This window comes from Equus asinus, chromosome 4, assembly GCF_041296235.1.
Source record: "Equus asinus isolate D_3611 breed Donkey chromosome 4, EquAss-T2T_v2, whole genome shotgun sequence".
Classification (NCBI taxonomy): Eukaryota; Metazoa; Chordata; class Mammalia; order Perissodactyla; family Equidae; genus Equus; species Equus asinus.
Window position 1 is genome coordinate 58,221,964 of NC_091793.1, and position 14,971 is coordinate 58,236,934.

Consider the following 14,971-nt stretch of genomic DNA (forward strand, 5'->3'; position numbering starts at 1 on the left):
ACAGATTCTTATTGAACTTATGCAAATAACTATATTGCCAAGAAATAGCCATACTCACTCACAAAGAGTTTCCAAATTCTGGAGGGATCAGGTAGGGAGAAAAAGACAAATGTTTCAGTTTTGCTCACAAAGGTATAATTTCACTGATTGCTATAAGACATGGTTAGCATAAGAGAAAAGATTTCCTTAAATCTGAGAAAACAAAACAACACATCAAAAACAATATTCCAAACAAAAGTTGTAAAAAAAATTATAATCATCCTCAGTTCATTCAGTCCTGTATAACTGGTTCTTGATCTTAATCTGTTAGCAGATTTGTTTTTTAACATTAAAACTCATTTGCTTAATTGGATTTACTTTAATCTCAGTCTATGTGACCAAGCATAAAACTCCTTTCAGAATTTCTCCTTCACAAACCTTCTACAACTTTCTTTTTGCCTTCAGAATTTGTCCCATGCTTTCTTTCTTCTCTTCTAGTACATTAGGACAAATTTATCTTTCTTAACCAACCAAACAAAAATATTTCCATTCTTTATACCTTCTTTACTGAAAACTTACATTTTAACTTTCCTTGAATGCAGAGCTGTTTTCCTTATTAATTTCCAATGGCTTTAATTACATATGTTAATTAGAACTTTTAACCATTAACAGACAAAAGGTAAGCAATTATGAATTGTCCTTTATATCAGCATTCTAAACACTTCATAATTTCTAGGAACACATCACTTTACAGTTAAAAACCCATAGACTTTAGCATCTCTGCAATAAAAACCAAAAGCAGATAAACTTAGATGTTTAGCAACGTTGGTTCTATCCAATCCAAAAATTACCCAGATACTCAGATTTTTATCATTTAACTTGACTTGGCAAAACCAAAAAGAATTTCAAAGGTGTTTTTTTTTTCCAAGTATACAGACCATAAAACAGTTATTGTACCCACTTTTATCTATTTAAACCGTTTGTTTCCAACACTTATGTTCAGATTACCTATGAAAACCTCATGAGACGTGAGACAAAACTGGTCCTCATTTAAAGCTATTATTTTGCTAACGAATTTCTAACAGACAACATGAACTTATTTGACTAGTAAACCCAGGCTGCTTGCCTGCATCGTTATGCAAATACCGACAACTCTGACAACAAGACTATTTTCAATCAAACCAACAAACTTAAACAAGCTTTCATTTACCAAAGGTTAATTCACAAGACGTTAACTTTGAAAGATACTGGGTTAATTTCTACTACATTTAGAATTTATGTAAGCACTTACTTTAAGCCAAAACTCTTGATTTCTCAGAAACTGGGTTTTAACTCAAATTACATTCCAGGTTGATCTACCTGTCCAACTGCATCACAAAGGCACAGAGAAACCCAAGTTTTCGATTTTACAGAAGGTCCAGTTTCTGGTCAGGTCCAGCCTGAACTTAACCTCGACTTGGTGACAACAGAAGAGATGATGAGCAAAACAGACAAAGAAAAGAAGAGATGAGATCAGACCTCGCCCTCATGGCCTCTTCCAGAGGGTTATCAAGATAAGAGTGACACAACAGTTCCCATGCTGGGCACACAACCCCAGCAGGACAGTTCACAGAATAAATCACAGGTCTCCTACCCTTATAACTGACTCAGTAGGTGACTAAAATACTCAATGAGTCAACTGTCAAGAGAGGGCACCCCACTTAGGGTTGCTGGGGTGATCAGGCCCAGAAACCCAAAGTTGGGGCTCCCAGGGGTGGAGCTTTTTACTCCTTAAAGATTTGTTTCCCGGTTGCAAAGCTAAAAAGGAGGCGAAAATGGCCATTGTAACTCTGAGAGAGATGAAGACATTTGGGTTAGTTCTATTCAGAAAAACTTTTTGTAAGCGCTTACTTTAATAGAAGGAATAGAGCTCTTTAGAAAAGAAGGAGATGAGCTCTGAGATTCCAAAGGCAGCTGCAGAGGAGATGGAAGGGATAAACGGAGTGGGACAGTTTCTGAATTCTTATCCTTTTTTAATTCAGTTACAGTCTCTGCCAATTTACGGTTAGTCTCCTGTAAAGAATTCACTTTCTCATTATTACGTTTTGAAGCCTCTAAATGCCAATCATAATAAGCTTCCCATTCTTTTGCTTTAGTTTTAGAGCCGGCTCTTTCTACTCGTGCGCACAAATACAGTTTTGAGATATCGAACGTTCCCCACTTTGGCCACTTAAGTCATTCTTAGTTAATCCTTCCCATTTTGTTAGATACTTGCAAGCATTGTTTCCATACAGCAAACCAGCTGGAGTTCCATTGGGAGGTCATCCATCCGGGAGCTGGCCGGCTTTAAAAAGCACGGTTTTCCCATTTTCTTTTTGCTTGTCTGTTTTTTTTTTTTTTAATAAAGTCTGAACAACTTCTAAGGACAGTGTAGTGGGTCAGAAGTGTGCTGCTTGTGAGTGTTACTCCCCATAGAAAGGTCATAAACACTCTTACGTGCCTCGGTTTTTCCCTCCGGCCGCCTAATACTGCCGTGGGAGCTCGGAGCGCAGGTGACCAGCCCTTATGTGCGCGTCCCCGGACAAGCCTGTAATTAATTACCGTGAATGAGAGTGGAGTTCCCTATGGGACCGCTGCACGTCGCGAGGATTGATCCTCTGACACTCCCGCTGAGGTCCTTAGTCACCTAAGGGCGCCTTTTGGTAAAGGCTGGGAGGAGCAAGTGTCCCTTTTCTTCGGAGCTGAAGACATTCAGTCTCTCATTTCTCTATCAAGCAGTTTGTTCAGACTCTATAAACACAATTCTTTCAAATTCAAAGCCAAATTAAAAGGACAACCAACCCAGCTCACTCCAAGCTCCTCTAAGCCCCTGAGGCTTAGGAATTCTCTCTAGGTTTTTCTCCACCTAGGAACTGTACCGGTACCCCTCAAAACCTCTAGTCTTAAGACCTTACCCAGCTCATATAAACTCTTGGACCATCGACTTAAAATAAGGAGGTCCGGGATTCAGGAGAACTCACCAAGGTCACCTGAAGAATGCAGTGATCCGGGGGGCTCAATGGGCCCTCATTGGTACCGAATGCCGGTTCAGTGTAGATTCCAGGTGGCCTCCGGTGGGTTTCTCTGAAATCCTGCCGCGACTACGCCAAGAACTGTCGACGAAAATAATCCATAACCAATCTATAAATGAAAATTTGGGTGAGTTTATTCTGAGCTTAAATCTGAGGATTATAACCCGGGAGAGTCTTTCCACAAAGGAACAGAGCACTCCAAAGAAGTGGGGGTATAAGGGTGGTTATATACCCTCAAAGAGGGTGTTTCACATATGATTGAAATGTCCCTCCCACAACAGTCACAAGACTGCCCTGTCGGCACAGCGATTGATGGAAATAGCAGGTAGGTCTTCTGTCTCTGTGAACACAGCCGGGTGGCAGTCTGTTGTCTCCAGCTGGGTGGTCACAGGTGAGCTGGGAGGTGAGTGCAGCAATCAGTTCCTAGCCTAAGGAAAAATGCTTATCCCTAAGGAAATGCTAATGTGGGGGAAAGTTGCACCTTTATCTCAAGGGCCTTTGTTCTGGCCATAGGAAATGTCTAAGTAGATATGCAATGCGTGCTCAATAGCCACAGTCAGGCCCTTTTGGAAAAAAAAAAAGTCAGGCCGAATTAGGTTTATACCAAATGGCTTCCTCATATACTCCAATATATCCTATTGCTTGCCATTTTTATTTGTCATTTCCCCCTTTTGATCTCTAATCTTTCGATAGAAAGCATTGATGATCAAAATATTGTCCCTCGGCGCCAGGGTGGTTGCTGCCTGCCCTGGGTCCATCATGTCCCTCGGTGCTAGGCTTTTATTTCATTTATTTGCCTAGTTGTCCACGTTGGGGGGAAATAGTGGACAAGCATGGAAGTATATTTATTAACAGAGGAAGCATTTCATATGTTATGTAATTAATTTAGATTGTTGCACAAACATTGCATATGCGCTTTTCTATGACACCTTGCATTTACATTGTATATGATTATAGAACAAGTACAGTAACGATAATAACAGCATTTTTGAAAGGATTAGTCTGAAATGCATTCTTAGTCATAGTCTCTAGCAGAAAAGGAAATTTGTCCAGGGTTATAAGACAGATCAACCATCTCAAGCCGTCGAGCAATCATTACTCTAGTTTCTATGCTACTCTTACAACACTGAGTAAAGAAAATAACAATTAGTTTGAATATTATGCTAGTACAAGAATTCCAAGAAGTAGTAGAAATAGGAATTCCAATCTGGATTGGAAAAGGGAACTGATACCGGAAGGGAGCTAACCAAACAACTCAAGACTGGGTGTTGGATCGCATAAGGCATCCACTTGCTTCTTCAGAGATGACACATTGGAAGATTCATGACGTATAAAAGCACAGCATTCAGTCTGAATGATTGTCTATGTACCACCTTGGGATGCAGTAAGAATATCTAAAGCCATTCTGTTTTGAATGACAGCCCTTCTCATTAAAGGCATTTCAGTATTTAATGAGACTATTCCTGCTTAACTATCGTTAAGGGCTTCTTGAGTAAATTTAGTCAGATCTTCCATATGTAATAATGACATCTTTTAGCTCCAAAGGAGCAAATATGGCTGCAAATACAGCCATACTAGTGGAGCACTGAACAAGCCCATCCGGCCTTAAAGAGAGGGAGATTGGCAACAGGTTTTAACTCAGCCTGACTCCTTCCCTGCTTTTAAAGGAAACTCGGGGTGCAATGTTTTAGCCATCCAGGCAGTAGCCAAGGCCAAAGATTTGTTCCACATAACCACTGAGTTCCATTAGGAGTCACTCGATAAATTCCTGGCCTTCAAGACCAGTCTGTTCCAAATTAATCACTTTAAGTATGATAGGATTCCAAACAATTATAAAATAGGTATACAGTTTAAGCATAACAAAGGTTTAAATGAGGAGATATAAGGTTGGGAATACAGGCCTGGTCCGGAGTCTTGGGACAGCTGTCTACAACAGATGTCGTCTTCTTCTCCTCCTGGTATTGTCCTTTTCAACAGGGCTGCAAAGAGTCTTATTTGATGTCTCTTTCAATAAATAAATTCTTCAGGTTACAGTCCATGATCCTAAAGTTCTGGGACTTCTCTGTGAAAGAATCAGCTACAAATCTTTCATTTCTTTTAAGCACCACAATAAGACCATGAAAACAATGTAATACATCCCTTAAGCAAACCTGGTTTATATATTTCTTCATTTAATTGCATAGGCTGTTGTATTATTTAAAAAGGAGACAGCCGATGTTTACAAAAAGTATAGATCTAAGATTAAAGAGCACTAGCATAAGAGCTTTTGGCCGTGAGAGAGTAAATGTTTCTGAAAGCTTGCCAATTAACTTTTGGTTGTGCCATTAGTTCCTTTTACCAATACTGAGGATTGAGGATGGTAGGCACAGTAGAAATGCTGCAATATTGGCCAAACGTTACAAATAGATTTGAGTTTCCCCAGTCACTGTGTAACTCGGGAGGAATTCCTCAAACAGGAATTTATTCTTTTTGATAATAATTTACCTAAAGCCATCGCTCTTCTGCTAGGAAAGGCCTCAAAACAATGTGAGAACATACAGATCATTACAAGATATGTTTATCCTTGAGATGGTGGCATTTGGACAAAGTCCAATTGTCATACCTCAAAGGGTCCCTTAGGAAGGGAAAGTGGCCTTGTGACCCATGGAGTGGGTTTCTTATTGGGCCCGAACCACATCTGCGAGGGGGTGTCAAAAATTCCCCCTTTTGACTGCCACATCTGTTTCTCTTGTTCTGTGGCAATTTCTTGAGCCTGTAGAAGGAAATCTTTTACTGGGTTAGCAGAGTTAACAGAAAGTAGCAGGCATTCTTGAGGCTGGACAGTGGAACATCCTCACCTACACTTAAGTAAGACTCATTTGTAAACCAAATTAAACAATAGAATGCAGTCGTGGTCTTCTCTCCCTTGTGATGTTGGAAGGTAACAAGGTTAATGGTTGGAGCAAATTATAAATTTGTTCCTGCGTCCAGGGGGCAGGCAGTCAAGAAGACTTCTAGATGTCAGAGTCAAAGCATCTTTTTGCAGCTTGAAATGTCTGATGATGTCATCGGGCATTCAGGTATCTTTTTGAGTGGCTTACAGCTTACACAGCAACAGACAGGAATCTCTCTTAAGTTTCTATCAAGTTGTTCAGCTTCAGTTTGCAAGGTTTCAGGAAAAAGAGCATGATCAATTCTCAATGATTCCAGATGAAAATGAGGTAAAAATTGAAAACATTAGTTTGGAAGTTTGTAACCAGATATTTCAGTAGAATTCAGGACGCAGTTCAGTTCACAGGTAGAAAAAGGCTCAAAGACAATTAACAGAACTAGGATCTAATATCCACAAATGCGTATTATAATTTTTCACTGAAACAATTCTTCTCTCTAAAATCACCCTCATTTTTACCAAAGATAGTCAAGTTAAGACTAATTGGTTTGCCAAAATAAGTTTAGTTTCAAGAAACTTGGCCCAATTATTTACATAAGTGCAGCAAGAATAGCAATTGATCATATAGGTTCTTAAATCTGCTTTGCTGGAATTTTTCATGAGGAATCTCAGATTGAACTTTAAAGACTTCTTGAGGCCAGAAAAGCCAAGCCAAGGATTTGTGCCATGAGGCCTTGCCTGCAATACCTTAGATTTGGGTGACTTCTCTCCTTTCTTGAGATTCCCCAGAATATTTGAAGTTCATTGCACCTGCCAGATAAGCAAGCTTCCTTACTTACCAGGTAAGATTGCTGGAATCTCTCTCTGTAAAGCAAGGTACCAGGCCCATATTTCCAAGTGGCTTTATTTCCAGAAAGTCAACCTTATTCCTCAAAGGCAGTATTGTCATATCTGAGTCTGTATCTTTCTCTCAAACATGACATTCCAGTCAAAGTTTTGGTAAGATAACAAATGTGTACTGTTAAAGGAGAACAGATTCTTATTGAACTTATGCAAATAACTATATTGCCAAGAAATAGCCATACTCACTCACAAAGAGTTTCCAAATTCTGGAGGGATCAGGTAGGGAGAAAAAGACAAATGTTTCAGTTTTGCTCACAAAGGTATAATTTCACTGATTGCTATAAGACATGGTTAGCATAAGAGAAAAGATTTCCTTAAATCTGAGAAAACAAAACAACACATCAAAAACAATATTCCAAACAAAAGTTGTAAAAAAAATTATAATCATCCTCAGTTCATTCAGTCCTGTATAACTGGTTCTTGATCTTAATCTGTTAGCAGATTTGTTTTTTAACATTAAAACTCATTTGCTTAATTGGATTTACTTTAATCTCAGTCTATGTGACCAAGCATAAAACTCCTTTCAGAATTTCTCCTTCACAAACCTTCTACAACTTTCTTTTTGCCTTCAGAATTTGTCCCATGCTTTCTTTCTTCTCTTCTAGTACATTAGGACAAATTTATCTTTCTTAACCAACCAAACAAAAATATTTCCATTCTTTATACCTTCTTTACTGAAAACTTACATTTTAACTTTCCTTGAATGCAGAGCTGTTTTCCTTATTAATTTCCAATGGCTTTAATTACATATGTTAATTAGAACTTTTAACCATTAACAGACAAAAGGTAAGCAATTATGAATTGTCCTTTATATCAGCATTCTAAACACTTCATAATTTCTAGGAACACATCACTTTACAGTTAAAAACCCATAGACTTTAGCATCTCTGCAATAAAAACCAAAAGCAGATAAACTTAGATGTTTAGCAACGTTGGTTCTATCCAATCCAAAAATTACCCAGATACTCAGATTTTTATCATTTAACTTGACTTGGCAAAACCAAAAAGAATTTCAAAGGTGTTTTTTTTTTCCAAGTATACAGACCATAAAACAGTTATTGTACCCACTTTTATCTATTTAAACCGTTTGTTTCCAACACTTATGTTCAGATTACCTATGAAAACCTCATGAGACGTGAGACAAAACTGGTCCTCATTTAAAGCTATTATTTTGCTAACGAATTTCTAACAGACAACATGAACTTATTTGACTAGTAAACCCAGGCTGCTTGCCTGCATCGTTATGCAAATACCGACAACTCTGACAACAAGACTATTTTCAATCAAACCAACAAACTTAAACAAGCTTTCATTTACCAAAGGTTAATTCACAAGACGTTAACTTTGAAAGATACTGGGTTAATTTCTACTACATTTAGAATTTATGTAAGCACTTACTTTAAGCCAAAACTCTTGATTTCTCAGAAACTGGGTTTTAACTCAAATTACATTCCAGGTTGATCTACCTGTCCAACTGCATCACAAAGGCACAGAGAAACCCAAGTTTTCGATTTTACAGAAGGTCCAGTTTCTGGTCAGGTCCAGCCTGAACTTAACCTCGACTTGGTGACAACAGAAGAGATGATGAGCAAAACAGACAAAGAAAAGAAGAGATGAGATCAGACCTCGCCCTCATGGCCTCTTCCAGAGGGTTATCAAGATAAGAGTGACACAACAGTTCCCATGCTGGGCACACAACCCCAGCAGGACAGTTCACAGAATAAATCACAGGTCTCCTACCCTTATAACTGACTCAGTAGGTGACTAAAATACTCAATGAGTCAACTGTCAAGAGAGGGCACCCCACTTAGGGTTGCTGGGGTGATCAGGCCCAGAAACCCAAAGTTGGGGCTCCCAGGGGTGGAGCTTTTTACTCCTTAAAGATTTGTTTCCCGGTTGCAAAGCTAAAAAGGAGGCGAAAATGGCCATTGTAACTCTGAGAGAGATGAAGACATTTGGGTTAGTTCTATTCAGAAAAACTTTTTGTAAGCGCTTACTTTAATAGAAGGAATAGAGCTCTTTAGAAAAGAAGGAGATGAGCTCTGAGATTCCAAAGGCAGCTGCAGAGGAGATGGAAGGGATAAACGGAGTGGGACAGTTTCTGAATTCTTATCCTTTTTTAATTCAGTTACAGTCTCTGCCAATTTACGGTTAGTCTCCTGTAAAGAATTCACTTTCTCATTATTACGTTTTGAAGCCTCTAAATGCCAATCATAATAAGCTTCCCATTCTTTTGCTTTAGTTTTAGAGCCGGCTCTTTCTACTCGTGCGCACAAATACAGTTTTGAGATATCGAACGTTCCCCACTTTGGCCACTTAAGTCATTCTTAGTTAATCCTTCCCATTTTGTTAGATACTTGCAAGCATTGTTTCCATACAGCAAACCAGCTGGAGTTCCATTGGGAGGTCATCCATCCGGGAGCTGGCCGGCTTTAAAAAGCACGGTTTTCCCATTTTCTTTTTGCTTGTCTGTTTTTTTTTTTTTTAATAAAGTCTGAACAACTTCTAAGGACAGTGTAGTGGGTCAGAAGTGTGCTGCTTGTGAGTGTTACTCCCCATAGAAAGGTCATAAACACTCTTACGTGCCTCGGTTTTTCCCTCCGGCCGCCTAATACTGCCGTGGGAGCTCGGAGCGCAGGTGACCAGCCCTTATGTGCGCGTCCCCGGACAAGCCTGTAATTAATTACCGTGAATGAGAGTGGAGTTCCCTATGGGACCGCTGCACGTCGCGAGGATTGATCCTCTGACACTCCCGCTGAGGTCCTTAGTCACCTAAGGGCGCCTTTTGGTAAAGGCTGGGAGGAGCAAGTGTCCCTTTTCTTCGGAGCTGAAGACATTCAGTCTCTCATTTCTCTATCAAGCAGTTTGTTCAGACTCTATAAACACAATTCTTTCAAATTCAAAGCCAAATTAAAAGGACAACCAACCCAGCTCACTCCAAGCTCCTCTAAGCCCCTGAGGCTTAGGAATTCTCTCTAGGTTTTTCTCCACCTAGGAACTGTACCGGTACCCCTCAAAACCTCTAGTCTTAAGACCTTACCCAGCTCATATAAACTCTTGGACCATCGACTTAAAATAAGGAGGTCCGGGATTCAGGAGAACTCACCAAGGTCACCTGAAGAATGCAGTGATCCGGGGGGCTCAATGGGCCCTCATTGGTACCGAATGCCGGTTCAGTGTAGATTCCAGGTGGCCTCCGGTGGGTTTCTCTGAAATCCTGCCGCGACTACGCCAAGAACTGTCGACGAAAATAATCCATAACCAATCTATAAATGAAAATTTGGGTGAGTTTATTCTGAGCTTAAATCTGAGGATTATAACCCGGGAGAGTCTTTCCACAAAGGAACAGAGCACTCCAAAGAAGTGGGGGTATAAGGGTGGTTATATACCCTCAAAGAGGGTGTTTCACATATGATTGAAATGTCCCTCCCACAACAGTCACAAGACTGCCCTGTCGGCACAGCGATTGATGGAAATAGCAGGTAGGTCTTCTGTCTCTGTGAACACAGCAGGGTGGCAGTCTGTTGTCTCCAGCTGGGTGGTCACAGGTGAGCTGGGAGGTGAGTGCAGCAATCAGTTCCTAGCCTAAGGAAAAATGCTTATCCCTAAGGAAATGCTAATGTGGGGGAAAGTTGCACCTTTATCTCAAGGGCCTTTGTTCTGGCCATAGGAAATGTCTAAGTAGATATGCAATGCGTGCTCAATAGCCACAGTCAGGCCCTTTTGGAAAAAAAAAAGGCCGAATTAGGTTTATACCAAATGGCTTCCTCATATACTCCAATATATCCTATTGCTTGCCATTTTTATTTGTCACTATATTGCTACGAAATAACCATACTCACTCACAAAGAGTTTCCAAATTCTGGAGGGATCAGGTAGGGAGAAAAAGATAAATGTTTCAGTTTTGCTCATAAAGGTATAATTTCACTAATTGCTGTAAGTCATAGTTAGCATAAGAGAAAAGATTTTCTTAAATCTGAGAAAACAAAACAACACATCAAAAACAATATTTCAAACAAAAGTCGTAAAAAAAAATTATAATCATCCTCAGTTCATTCAGTCTTGCATAACCGGTTCTTGATCTTAATCTTCCGTTAGCAGTTTTATGAGGTCATCAGTTTCTCCATTAGATTTCTGTAATTTCTTACCCAGAGTTCAGTCCTATGATCTGAAAGTTTATCAGAAAACTGTGTTCCAGAGTGTCAGAGTCCTTTCCATGAATCCCTCTGAAGATGAGACATATTTGCAAAAGCAAAGAGCATCAGAGTAAAACAACTGACTGTAAACAATACAAGACTTAAAAATAGCAATTGAGGAAGAAACTTATTATTTCTGTGATATACAACACCTTAAACTAATAATTAGAATTATGACTGATAACCAGGACAGATCAGAATTTTAGGAATGTTATATAATTTTCAGAACACTTATATCAATAACATTTACCCACATAATACCAACTAAGAAAGATTATCATCACTTATCTGACCATGCTTCCAATGTAATTTAACAGACAAAATAAGCCTGATTAGTTTAGAATCTTCCACCTTATAGGAAGAGAGAGCAAGTTTTCTCTGTGAAGTCTCAGGGGCCCTCTGAAAATCCTCAGAGAAATTCTCTTCCTTCATTCAGGTCAAAGGAAAACCTTTATTTAGGACTTGAATATTTTTTTTGTTGTTAGAGAAGCCTGTCAAAAATATCAAAAGGTTTTTAAAACACTTATTTAAACAATGCTCACTGTGAAACAATGCTTAGGTATCAACAGCGAAAAAAAAAAAACCTTAATAGAGAGACCTCTGTCTTTTGCACCTAGGAAACATAAACATAGATACAACAAAACATAGACCTTTTGTAAACTTACTCAGAAGGAAAAACCTTTTATAATCTCGTTATGAAGAGCAGACTAAGAGTTTAAGAAAATTATCCTTTTAAGAGAGAGCCAAATTCTAATTTTTGTACCAGTTTACCTTTTTTCATATTAAAACCCATTTACTTAATTAGATTCATTTCAATCTTAACCAACTTGACCAGGTACAAAACTCTTTCAGAATTTCTTTCACAAACCTTCTATAACTTTCTTTTTGCCTTCAGAATTTGTCCCATGCTTTCTTTCTTCCCTTCTAGTACATTAGGACAAATTTATCTTTCTTAACCAACCAAACAAAAATATTTCCATTCTTTATACCTTCTTTACTGAAAACTTACATTTTAACTTTCCTTGAATGCAGAGCTGTTTTCCTTATTAATTTCCAATAGCTTTAATTATCTACGTTAATTAGAACTTTTAACCATTAACAGACTCTAGTAAACACTAAAAAGGCAAGCAATTATGAATTGTCTTTTATATCAGCATTCTAAACACTTCATAATTTCTAGGAACACATCACTTTACAGTAAAAGATCCAAAGACTTTTAGCATCTCTGCAATAAAAACCAAAAGCAGATAAACTTAGATGTTTAGCAACGTTTGTACTATCCAATCCAAAAATTACCCATATACTCAGATTTTTATCACTTAACTTAGCAGAACTCAAGATTGCTACCAAAAAGAATTTGGAAGCTGTTTTTTCCTCCCCCCAACCCTTTTTCTTTTCTTCAGTCTTAGGAATTAGTGATGGGCTAGGTACTAGTTCCTGGAGAGGGGAGATGATAATCCTTTTTGAGATAAAGGAACTGGGTGGAATCTGAACTGCCTCTAGAGCAGTATTTCCAGTCTTGCAAGGATTTTCTAAGGACAGTTGCTCTTGATTTCCCAGAAACTGGATTGTAACTCAAATTACATTCCAGGTTGATCTACCTGTCCAACTGCATCACAAAGGCACAGAGAAACCCAAGTTTTCGATTTTACAGAAGGTCCAGGTTCTGGTCAGGTCCATCCTGAACTTAACCTCGACTTGGTGACAACAGAAGAGATGATAAGCAAAACAGACAAAGAAAAGAAGAGATGAGATCAGACCTCGCCCTCATGGCCTCTTCCAGAGGGTTATCAAGATAAGAGTGACACAACAGTTCCTATGCTGGGCACACAACCCCAGCAGGACAGTTCACAGAATAAATCACAGGTCTCCTACCCTTATAACTGACTCAGTAGGTGACTAAAATACTCAATGAGTCAACTGTCAAGAGAGGGCACCCCACTTAGGGTTGCTGGGGTGATCAGGCCCAGAAACCCAAAGTTGGGGCTCCCAGGGGTGGAGCCTTTGACTCTTTAAAGATTTCTTTGTTTCTCGGTTGCAAAGCTCAAAAGGAGATGAAAATGGCCATTGTAACTCTAAGAGAGATGAAGACATTTGGGTTAGTTCTACTCAGAAAAACCTTTTGTAAGGGCTTACTTTAAGTCAATGGAATAGAGCTCTTTAGAAAAGAAGGAGATGAGCTCTGAGATTCCAAAGGCAGCTGCAGAGGAGATGGAAGGGATAAGCGGGCTGGGATGGTTTCTGACTTCTTATCCTTTTTTTTAATTCAGATACAGTCTCTGCCAATTTACGGTTAGTCTCCTGTAAAGAATTCACTTTCTCATTATTACGTTTTGAAGCCTCTAAATGCCAATCATAATAAGCTTCCCATTCTTTTGCTTTAGTTTTAGAGCCGGCTCTTTCTACTTGTGCACGCAAATACAGTAGCTTTGAGATATCGAACGTTCCCCACTTTGGCCACTTAAGTCATCTTAGTTAATCCTTCCCATTTTGTTAGATACTTGCAAGCATTGTTTCCATACAGCAAACCAGCTGGAGTTCCATTGGGAGGTTGTCCATCTGGGAGCTGGCTGGCTTTAAAAGCACAGTTTTCCCATTTTCTTTTTGCTTGTCTGTTTTTTTGTTTGTTTGTTTAAATAAAGTCTGAACAACTTCTAAGGACAGTGTAGTGGGTCAGAAGTGTGCTGCTTGTGAGTGTTACTCCCTATAGAAAGGTCGTAAACACTCTCTTACGCCCCTCAGTTTTTCCTCTGACAGTCTAAAACCACCGTGGGTCTTGGAAGCGCGGGTGACCAGCCCTTATGTTCGCGTCCCCGGACGAGCCTGTAATTAATTACGGTGAATGAGAGTGGAGTTCCCTATGGGACCGCTGCACAGTCGTGAGGATTGATCCTCTGACACTCCCGCTGAGGTCCTTAGTCACCTAAGGGCGCCTTTTGGTAAAGGCTGGGAGGAGCAAGTGTCCCTTTTCTTCGGAGCTGAACACGTTCAGTCTCTCATTTCTCTATCAAGCAGTTTGTTCAGACCTTATAAACACAATTCTTTCCAATTTAAAGCCAAACTAAAAGGACAACCTCACTCCAAGCTCCTCTAAGCTCCCATGGCTTAGGAATTCTCTCTAGGTTTTTCTCCATCTAGGAAATGTACCGGTACCCCTCAAAACCTCTAGTCTTAAGACCTTACCCAGCTCATATAAACTCTTGGACCATCAACTTAAAGTAAGGAGGTCCAGGTTTCAGGAGAACTCACCAGGCTCAATGGGCCCTTATTGGTACCAAATGCCAGTTCAGTGTAGATTCCAGGTGGCCTCCAGTGGGTTTCTCTGAAATCCTGCTGGGACTACGCCAAGAACTCTGGATGAAAATAATCCATAACCAATATATAAATGAAAATTTGGGTGAGTTTATTCTGAGCTTAAATCTGAGGATTATAACCTGGGGCCTTTCTTCCCGAAGGAAGAAAGGGCACGAAGGAAGAAAGGGCACGAAAGAAGTGGGGTGCACAGAGTGGTTATATACCCCCAGAGAGGATGTTTCACATAGGATTGAAATGTCCCTTTTACAATAGTCGCGAGACTGCTCTGTCCGCACAGCCATTGATGGAAACAGCAGGGTGGCAGTCTGTTGTCTCCAGCTGACTGGTCACAGGTGAGCTGGGTGGTCAAAGATGAGTGCAGCAATCAGTTCCCAGCCTAAGGAAAAATGCTTATCCCTAAGGAAATGCTAATGTGGGGGGAAGTGCACCTTTATCTCAAGGCCTTTGTTCTTGCCATAGGAAATGTCTAAGCAGATATACAATGCATGCTCAACAGCCACAGTCAGGCCGAATTAGGTTTATACCAAATGGCTTCTTCATATCCTCCAATATATCTTATTGCTTGCCATTTTTATTTGTCAAGTGTAACATCATTCCAGTGCTCCTGGAGAAAGGTGATGTGGTTAAGATCCTGTCTTCAAAGAGTGTGTGTGATGGCA